This window comes from Lipotes vexillifer, unplaced genomic scaffold, assembly GCF_000442215.2.
Source record: "Lipotes vexillifer unplaced genomic scaffold, Lipotes_vexillifer_v1.1 scaffold5060, whole genome shotgun sequence".
In the NCBI taxonomy this organism is placed as follows: Eukaryota; Metazoa; Chordata; class Mammalia; order Artiodactyla; family Lipotidae; genus Lipotes; species Lipotes vexillifer.
The window spans coordinates 9,307-19,085 of record NW_006772160.1 but is presented as its reverse complement, the minus strand read 5'-3'; the positions used below and the strand labels follow the sequence as shown (position 1 = coordinate 19,085).

Sequence of the window (9,779 nt, the reverse complement as noted above, 5' to 3'; positions counted from 1 at the left end):
CACGTGTGAAGGAAACGCGATGACCGCCACAATAAGAAAGAAGGAAAACAAACACTGGAGAAAATGGCACATGCTTCCCCAAATTTGTAAAGCTTTACTTTTAAAGGAAACCAGACAGGGAGACACAGACACACAGAAAGACAACGTTGCATTGAAGTCTTTCAGCAAAAACAAAGTTGTCAGCCTGCTGGCCCTGTGCTGTGAGGTGAACACGAAACCCCCTCCAGACACCGGCTTTCTGGGAAAGCCGCCCTTACCTCTTTGTCTTCCTAGGTTAAAATTCGCTCTCCATGGCCTGTTGAACTGGAAAATTATAAAAGGCAAATAAAAGACGTTTCAGACATTGTAAAAGGTAAAACAAAACTGTTCCTCAAGAAGAATGTCAAGTACGATGAGGGAGGAATGAACAGCCGTGAGATCGGCGTGGACCGCGCCTGCGTCCTCCGCGGCTTTCTGCTGGGCCTGGTCTTCAAACGAAGTCAATACAGGCCGGGAAGCGCGGCTCGGCCTGCGTTGACGCTCGATATTTTTCCAACAGCCAAATGACATGAGACGTCAGCCTTTGCTACGGTTCCTGCTAAGCGTGAAAGTGTGATTAAAGTACTGGACTTCAACTACACGACTAGAATAAACCACAGCGGCACCTGAGGAAGCCCTTTTGCCGCGAGACGCCGGAGAAGGGCTGCTACGAACGGGCATTCGAGGAAGGAACAGAGGGGAGGGAGGGGAGGGCGGGTCCTATGGTTCCCGGGTGGATTCGAAGCATCGATCATTTCCCAGAGCCCAGAGCACTGACCGCCTACGCCGTGAAAACGGCCACCGAGGCACGTGTCCGCAGCCTTGGAGGGGTGGTGTCCACGCTGCTGGGATGCGAGGTCGCCTGGGGCTCAGGCTCACCTAACCCCCGGCTCCTGAGGCTTCCGGGAGCTGGAGAGTCCGCGAGGACGACCCCCGCACTCGGTGTATAGCTGTGTGTTGGATGCGGGATTGGGAAGTGAAGCTGTGGGGGCCCCAGGGACCTTGCTTCGGGGGAGGCAAGGAGCCCTAGACTAGGGCCTCTCGGGAGCTGCAGTCTCCTTACCTGAGGGCTCGTCTGTGCTCCCAGGGTCCTTTGCTTTCGAAAATATTTGTGGCCGGTTGTGGCAAGAGATACAGTTCTTGGATGTGTCATTAAGGGTTTGAGGCAGAGCTGTTTCCGTAGTGTAGTGGTTATCACATTCGCCTAACACGCGAAAGGTCCCTGGTTCGAAACCAGGCGGAAACACGTGGATTCTTTTCTGAAACTTAACATTCACGTTTAAACACCAAAAAACAGGGCGAGTGGGATGGATTGAGGTAGCGCGTGCAGCTGTATTTTTGTCCCCCCGAAATACAGGAGGAGTTCCCTTATTGCCTGAAAGCCTTCTCAGCACTAGCAACCATCCCTCCTTTGTCTGCTCTGTGTCACTTTGAAGACAAGGCCCCAGACAGACCAAGAAGGGCACAGGACAAAGCCAAGTTAAGGTTATCTTTACATTTGGAAATCCCCTCACCTTCTCATGTGGCGCCTAAATCTCCTCTACACGCTGACACGTATTTTGTCTCTGGAAACAAGAAGTTTATCCCTGTGAAGCTCACTTGCTTACCCCACCTCAGCACACTTGCGGAACACGTTGATTTGCGTGACAGAACAAAAGAGACCGACCCGACTCCGCACCGGGTGCTCGACCCAAAGACACGTAGGTGAATTTCAGGCTCCAGAATTGCAGCTGGTAGGGGCACGTAAAGGAGTCCTTAAATGTGCCATTATCAGCAGAGCCCCTGTAGTGAGCTCAGAGATCAGGAAGTAGACGGAATTGCTCATCAGCCGCTGAGAGCCAAGTCAGCACCTGACACATAAGGAAACCGAGGTTCAGAAAGAGAGCATGACCTTGGCTCTGCCGCACACAGCGTAAAGCTAGACCAGGATGGAACCCAGCCACTTACCTTGTGGCCTGGCCTCAGAGCCCAAAGCGTCGCCCACGACAGGAGAGGTGAAAAGTGATGAGCAGCAGGGCAAGGGCTGGGAGCCCTGCACAGCTGCATTGAGCCGCGAGCCGCTGGGAATCGCCTCCTTTTCTGCTCTGCCATTCTCAAAAATCTAACCTTACTCTGACAGTTTTCAACTGGAGAAGCCAAATTATGGAGTTTTGTTATGTCTGGTTGCCTGGTAGCTACAATTTGGCATTTTACTGCTGCGGTCCGGATTCGATTCTACGTCAGGAAAGCTCTAAATTGCGCTAAATCTTCCTCTTCCCAGACAGAGGTAGTTTGCCAGAAGGGCGATGCAAGACCCTCCTCAGGGTTCCTATTGCCAGGCACCCTCCATGTGGGGGAGGGGAAATGTGATGAACCACCAGGGCTTGTGCCCTCCACTCTTTTCTTCCTTTATTTCAGAAACCTAGTGTCTCACATATGGAGTTTTCATCCAAAGAGAACCTGGGGCTTAACTTCGAAAAACTCGTTAAGAAAACAAAAACATAAAACCTTTTAAATATAAAAAAAATTTTGGGGGCGTCCCTGGTGGCGCGGCGGTTGAGAGTCCGCCTGCCGATGCAGGGGGCGGGCTTGTGCCCTCCACTCTTTTCTTCCTTTATTTCAGAAACCTAGTGTCTCACATATGGAGTTTTCATCCAAAGAGAACCTGGGGCTTAACTTCGAAAAACTCGTTAAGAAAACAAAAACATAAAAACTTTTAAATATAAAAAAATTTTGAAGTACTAACATTGTCTATTCTGTACCTAATCTCACAGTTAACATTTTCCCACGCTTGCTTTCTCACTCTCTCTCCATATACATGATTTGCTGCACCATTTGAGAGTAACTTACAGATATCTCAACTCAAGATCACTGGTTAGGCCACTGTTGCTCCTTTCCTTTGGCATCTCCTTCAAAACCAGCTTCTGCGGGACCTGTCCTCCAAGGACAGGAGGAAGATTTGTCTTCGTGAGGAGGCCCCTCTTGCCACTTCAGAAACCTGGAATCTGTTCTCTTTAGGCTGTAGAGAAGCTTCAGGTGGTGTTTTATTCGGCTCTCCCCTGCACTGATGTTCGCTGTTTTTCCAACAGCCAAATGACCTGAGATGTCAGCCTTTGCTACAGTTCCTGCTAAATGTGAAAGTGTGATTAAAGTACTGGACTTCAACTAGACGACTAGAGTAAGCCATAGCGGCACCTGAGGAAGCCCCTTTGCAGGGAAGAACACCGGAGAAGCGCTTGCTGCGAAAGGGCTTGCGAGGAAGGAGCGCGAGGGTCAGGCGCACCACAGCAGAGGGGAGGGAGGGGACCTCGCTTCGGGGGAGGCAAGGAAGCCTAAACTAGGGCTTCTTGGGAGCCGCAGCCTCCTTACCTGAGGGATTGCCTGTGTTCCCAGGGTCCTTCCTTTCAAAAATGTTTGTGGCCAATGGTGGCAAGAAGTACAGTTCTTGGATGTGTCTTTAGGGCCTGTGGTTCAGGTGGTTTTCCTAGTGCAATGGTTATCACGTTCGCCTAACACGTGAGAGGTCCCCGCTTCCAAACCAGGCAGAAAGAGCTTCTTTTTTTTTCCCAGAGTTACAGTCACACTTGACAAACTTTTTAAAAGGAGGCTAGTGGTGTGAGGAGCAGCTGCATTTTCGATCCCCAAGAAACCTGAGAAGAGTTCTGTGACTACCTGAAAGCCTACTCAGCACTATGAACCAGGCCTCCTCTGTCTGAGTCACTTTGGACACCAGGCCACACCAGTTACTTCGAGGAGGGCACAGGCCAAGGCCAACTTCAGGTTACCTTTACGTCCGGAAATCCCCTCATCTCATCTGGCACCTAAATCTCCTCTACACACTGACAGTAGTGTTATGGCTCTGAAAACCAAGGAGTTCATCCCTCTGAAGCACACTTGGCTTTCCCACAGCTCAGCACACGTGGTTTGCATGACAGAACAGAAGAGACCGAACCCGACTCTGCACCGGGGGCTGGAGCCAAAGACGGGTAGATGAAGAACTCCACTAACTGAGTCACAGCACGAAAAGGAGCCCATGCAGGTGCCATTATCGGGAGAGCCCCTGGAGTCAGGTCAGAGATCAAGAAGTAAACGGATCCGCTCATCACCCGCGGAAAACCAAGTTGGCACCTGACTCATAAGGAAACCGAGGTTCAGAAAGAGAGCATGACCTTGGCTCTGCCGCACACAGCGCTAAAGCTAGACCAGGATGGAACCCAGCCAGTTACCTTGCGGCCTGGCCTCAGAGCCCAAAGCGTCACCCAGAACAGGAGAGGTGAAAGGTGATGAACAGCGGGGCAAGGGCTGGGAGCCTTTCACAGCTGCCTTCAGCCCTGGGCCACTGGGAAACACCTCCTTTCCTGCTCTAGGCATCTCAGGAATTTAATTTTTACTTTCACAGTTTCCACCTGAAGACACTAAGTTGGACGTTTTGCGTGGCTCCCTGGTGGTCTAATGGTTAGGATTCGGTGCTTTCACCGCCATGACCTGGGTTCAATTCCCGGTCAGGGAAGTGTCCTTTCGCTGGTATCCTGATTTGTAGTTATGTATTCATTCTACTGTGTCACTCCCCAAAGTGGGGCTCTGATAGAGCCTCTATACTTTAAGGATTCCAGTGGATAGCATCCAAGGTGCTTTTTACTGAACTTTCTTTCTGAAATGTAACTTGGAAGAAAAACCAAAAAGTTTAGCTTTACTGTATCATAGGGATAAATTAGTATGTACCTAGTGTGCTAGGTACAAGAAAAAAATTCAAGTTGATAGTAAGGATAAATCTCGAATACTTTTAACACTCTAGAGAATTCTAATAATTAACATATGATTGTACAGAAAATGTTATATTTCTAGAGATGACTCCTTGTATGCATCACAACAGTTTAATAATTTCAGTCTAAAAACTACTTTATGTTGTTTTACAAATATTACAATAATATGGAACATATGGGTAGCATAGTACTCTAGTTTCACAAGTCCTGGATTTATTTTCTCTTCAAAATTCTAATAACATTGAACTGCCTAACTTTTTATACTGGTTTTACTTGTTTAACAAGAAATTTTAAATCCAATAAATATTTAAGTTTATGAAATTTAAAATCATGTTTTCCAGTAAATTAAATATACCATATAATATATTTTAAATGGAGATTTACTATTATAATTCTAGAAATCAGAGTAACTTAATTATTCCACTTACAATTTGGGGTATCATTTACTGTATGATTCCAACATGCATTTCTCTATTATGTGTCAGCTCAACTTTTGATTTTAAGGTCTATTTTTATCTTTAAGTTCTTTGATTGATATTAAATTAATTGATGTGTGGTCTTTGCCTGTATAATTTATAATTGAGATAGAAATGAGAAACACTGTTCTACTATGATGCTGCCTCATATTTTTGTAGAGTAGAGAATGGCCATATGTGAACAGGTTGAGAAGAGGCTCAGGTAACGTTTATGGGAGGTTGGTGACTGTGGCCCTCAATGTAATTGCAAGAATTGTAGAACACATGGAATATCTGCTCCAAGAAGTAGGGAGCTGTCACTGAAAGCCTCCTGTTTTCTTAAAGTGTTTGTTTATTTAATAAAACAATGTTTCTGGTTCTAGGTTACCTACCTCTAGGCCTGAAGTCATCCATCTTACTGTTCTTCATTATGCTTCTCTTGTCTCTATCACTTCTAGAGCCCTTAGGCCAAGGTGGGCAGATAAGCCTGGGAAAAAGTGCCAGGAACCAATTATGTTCCCACTGCACTGCTTTTTTCGATGCTTCTAGATGTGGGCTCCACAGGGCAGAGACCTTGAGTTGGCTCACGATGCAGCATCTCTCTCCCCCTCCCCCCCATAGCAAGGCCTGGCATCTAGTAAGTGCCTAATAAGTGCTCAGTGATTGAAGGCAATCTAGTGCAATGTCCTGGAAGGCTGAAAAGGAGAAGAAAGTAGGTAGATTGGTGGAGGCCTAGAGTATGAGGGACAGAGAAAGACAAAGACACACACTAAGAGAGTAGAGAAAATGACCAAGAACTAGATTTAGTGTGTAAAAGCCTAAGAGCTCATGTGTACTCATGAGATTCAACAGAAGAACCCAGGGAAGGTCAACCAATAACTCTTGGCATCCAGGTCTGCACAAGATGGATTTTCAGGTGCAGAATCCTGTTGGTCACGGTGATTTGTCTCAAATTGGATAATTTTTGTAGAAACAGCCAAACACTGTCAAGGAATCGTATAGAGAGAGTCATTAGCATGCTAACACAGCCTTGAATAAGAGGGTGACCAATCATTAGATATGTGCATCCAAGATTGCAAAAACATATTCATGAAGAAAAGGGAAGAATAAATGTCTGAGACCAGTGTTTTTTTCCCCTCCTATCCATAAACTGTTTAGTATGAAGCAATTGGAAGTCATTCTGGTCAGTCTTCTCTGCACCTGAATAAGTAGGTCACCACCAAAAATAATTACAATTATTGGAAGACTTTCTAAACATCTTGCAAGTTTAGCTGCTGAACATGTGCAATAAGGTATCTCTGAGTAATGTCCACATTGGACTTTTGTTGTACCTCTGGCTCAGTTGAATCAGGAGGGCGCCACTCCCCTTGTTAGAGTATCATATAGATGTATACAAAGTTTGTTGTGATGGCAAGAATATGAAGAAAAAAGCTCTTTCATGGAGCTGGAAAAATGGGAATACAAATTGGCACACCTGCTACTGAAGTCAAACTAGGAACACATAAGGAGATGCCTTCAGCCTCTGACAAAGGTGGAATGACAAAAACCAGATTTACCCTCCTGCCTGAAATTTCACCCTCCCCTTCTTACCTGCCCCCAAAGGGGAAAAAACCGGCAAATACATAATGTCAGTTTTCTAGACACAGAAAATCGGACAACAGAGGACAGCAATCTCTGAGAGATGAGAAACAAGCTGAGTCCTGCCATTGGCCCACATTAATGCTTTCAGAGAGTTTCCAGGTTGGGCATGAGGAGGGCTATCTGAGACCAGCTCCTTAGATTGTGGAGATGAAGCTGAGTGTTGGTGGAGGGCAAAGCAGCTAGAGTTCACAGAACAAAGGTCCAGTGATGAGAGAGAGAGAATCCAAGAATATGAAAGAGTCTCCCTCAAGTACTAAGCAGAGCTCTGATAAGAGCATGCATGTGAAGAAATGCCTGAGATCAAGAAAAGAAATTTTTGAAAAGATCATGGAACAGTGCCGGTGTTCACACAGGACAGGCAATTGTACTCACCACCACCAGCCAGACTAGAATACTCATATAATTCATGAGCCTTTGGGAAGAACACTCAGCCCTAGAATAATCAGCCCTAGACTGACCTACCTAAAATATCATAAAGCAAGATCCAAAGAGATCAAACCATTTACAAGTCACCTACCTGTACTCCAAAACAAAACTCAAGATAATTCATAGGAATACCAAAATAGTATCCAGAAGGGAAATTTTGACAATGTCCAACATCCAAGCAAAAAAATGCAGGGCATGCAAAGAGCCAGGAAAATATGATGCGAAAGGAAGAATATAATCAATCAAAATTGCACCAGAACTGAAATGATGTAAAAATCAGCAGAGAGGAGTTTAAACAGTTATCATGACTATGTTACATATGTCCAAAGAGTTCATTAGAAGTGTGGAACATACAAAAATGGCAAAAAGCAAACTTTAGAGATGAAAACTATAACATCTGTGAATCAACAACAGATTAGACATTGCAGGAAAAAAGATTAGGGAACACAAAGCCTTGAACAACTGAAAATATCCAAAATGAAACTCCAGTTAAATTTTTTTTTTTTTTACTGAACATAGCGTAATTGAATCGTAGAGCAACTTTAAAAGGCCTAATATAGGAGTGTTTGGAGCCTCTGAAAATACCAGGAGAAATTTTTTGAAGAAACAATTTTGAAGAAACATGACAGAAAATATTCCAATCATAATGAAAATTATAAACCTGCCAGTCCAGGGAGCCAAATGAACCCTGAGCACAAGAAACATAAAGAAAACCATACCTAGTCACATTATAATTAAACTGCTCAAATCCATTGAAAAAGAAAATGAAATTCCCCAGTGCACCCAGAGAGAAAAGACACAGTACATACAGAAAACAAAAAGATTATGTCACATTTCTCATCAAAAGCAGTGGAAGTGAGAAGACAGTGAAGCAACATTTTTAAAGGACTGAAGGAAAAATAAAGTCAAGGTGGAATTCTATGCCTCCCCCCCCAAAAAAAAAACTCTTTGAAAAATGAAGGTGAATGATAACATTTACAGACATACAAATGCTGAAAGACTTCATCACCAGCAAATCCATAATGCAAGAAATGTTAAAGGAGTCCTCCAAGAAGAAGAGAGCTCACATCAGATGGAATTCTGGATGTACACAGAGGAATGAAGTCCTACTGTATAGCACAGGGACCTATATTCAATATCCTGAGATAAACCATAATGGAAAAGAATATGAAAAAGCATATGTATATATATATATATATATATATACATATACACATATATATACATACATATATATGTATATGTATATATATAAACTGAATCACTTTACTGTACAGCAGAAATTAACACAACATTGTAAATCAACCACACTTCAATAAAAAATTTAAATAAAAAAACAAAAGAATGAAAGGACAAGAGACATAGTATCTGCATGGGAAAATATATGATTTTTTATTATCAATTAAATCTCTTTTAAAACATGGGAGAGTTTAAGGGAAAGTAATAACCTTGGATTTGTGGTTCATAACATATGTAAAGTAAAATGCATGACAACAAAAGCATAAAGGCAGGCAAGCAAGAAATGTGAAGAGGTATGACACCACTTGAAGGCAGGCTGTGGTAAGTTACAGATGTTTGCTCTAAAGCCTAAAGCAATCAATGAAATAACAAGAGAAAGAGTTATAACTAGTAAGCCAACAAAGGCGAGAAAATGGAATTATATACATAACCATGTATAAGCTATGATAGAGTAATTGCTCTTCCAAGATTGTACCCTATAGCCATGTGTACAAGAGTGATGACTGTAGCATTACTTGTAATAGGAAAAAAGCATAGTACCAAATTAATTGCAAAAGTATATGGAAAGGGTTAAATAAAGACTAGTACAAACAATGTAAGAAACTTCATTGGTAAAAGTTTACAGGGTAAAGAAGATGAGTCTACTCTTCCGTGAATTCTGGGATTCCCCGTGCTTTCCTCCAGAGATCCTCTCTGAGGCTCAGTGATTATCTGGACTTGGGTCCTCCTGTGTCAGGGGGCAGGAGCCTAGTAGTAAAGCATGGGAGAGGATGCGCAGACTAGAAAGCTTGGTACATCCTTTACATTGTAAAAGGGTGACACCTGTGTCTGGGTGGGCTCGAACACACCAACCTTTCAGTTAATAGCCGAACGCGCTAACCGACTGCGCCACAGAGACACGAGAAGTCTTTTGTCCTCAGGCCCACAGAGAGCAAGCATGCCTACCAAGCTAGACGGAGCCTCTCGCCTTTCCCAGGACAGCGGCGCCGGCTCCAAGCCTCGGACAACCGGAGAGGTGGAGTCCACGCAGCGTGTTTGTCCCATGGGGAAGCCGTGCGTTGGGCGATTCCGAAGGCAGAAAGGCAGCCGAGCGTCCCCACTGCGCATTGCTCCACACCCGCCGATGCCAGCGCCCCAGAGACGGCCGGGGCCTGAGCCGAGTGGGGCCCAAGGAAAGCTGAACGCCCGGTGGGCTCTGACGGCTCCCGGCTTGCTCCGCCTTCACCCGACCATCTGCCCCGCAGGTTTAGTAGGTGTG

At 44.6% G+C, this 9,779-nt stretch overlaps 3 non-coding genes across 3 annotated transcripts; 2 read left to right on the top strand and 1 right to left on the bottom strand.

Annotated features, from left to right (window-relative positions):
* The first annotated feature begins 1,191 nt into the window (after positions 1–1,191).
* TRNAV-AAC (transfer RNA valine (anticodon AAC)) lies at positions 1,192–1,264 on the top strand. The gene has a single exon. It is a non-coding gene; the product is annotated as a tRNA-Val (tRNA).
* Positions 1,265–4,435: 3,171 nt separating this feature from the next.
* Positions 4,436–4,507, top strand: TRNAE-UUC (transfer RNA glutamic acid (anticodon UUC)). The gene has a single exon. It is a non-coding gene; the product is annotated as a tRNA-Glu (tRNA).
* A 4,837-nt stretch (positions 4,508–9,344) lies between these two features.
* TRNAN-AUU (transfer RNA asparagine (anticodon AUU)) lies at positions 9,345–9,419 on the bottom strand. The gene has a single exon. It is a non-coding gene; the product is annotated as a tRNA-Asn (tRNA).
* Positions 9,420–9,779: the final 360 nt, after the last annotated feature.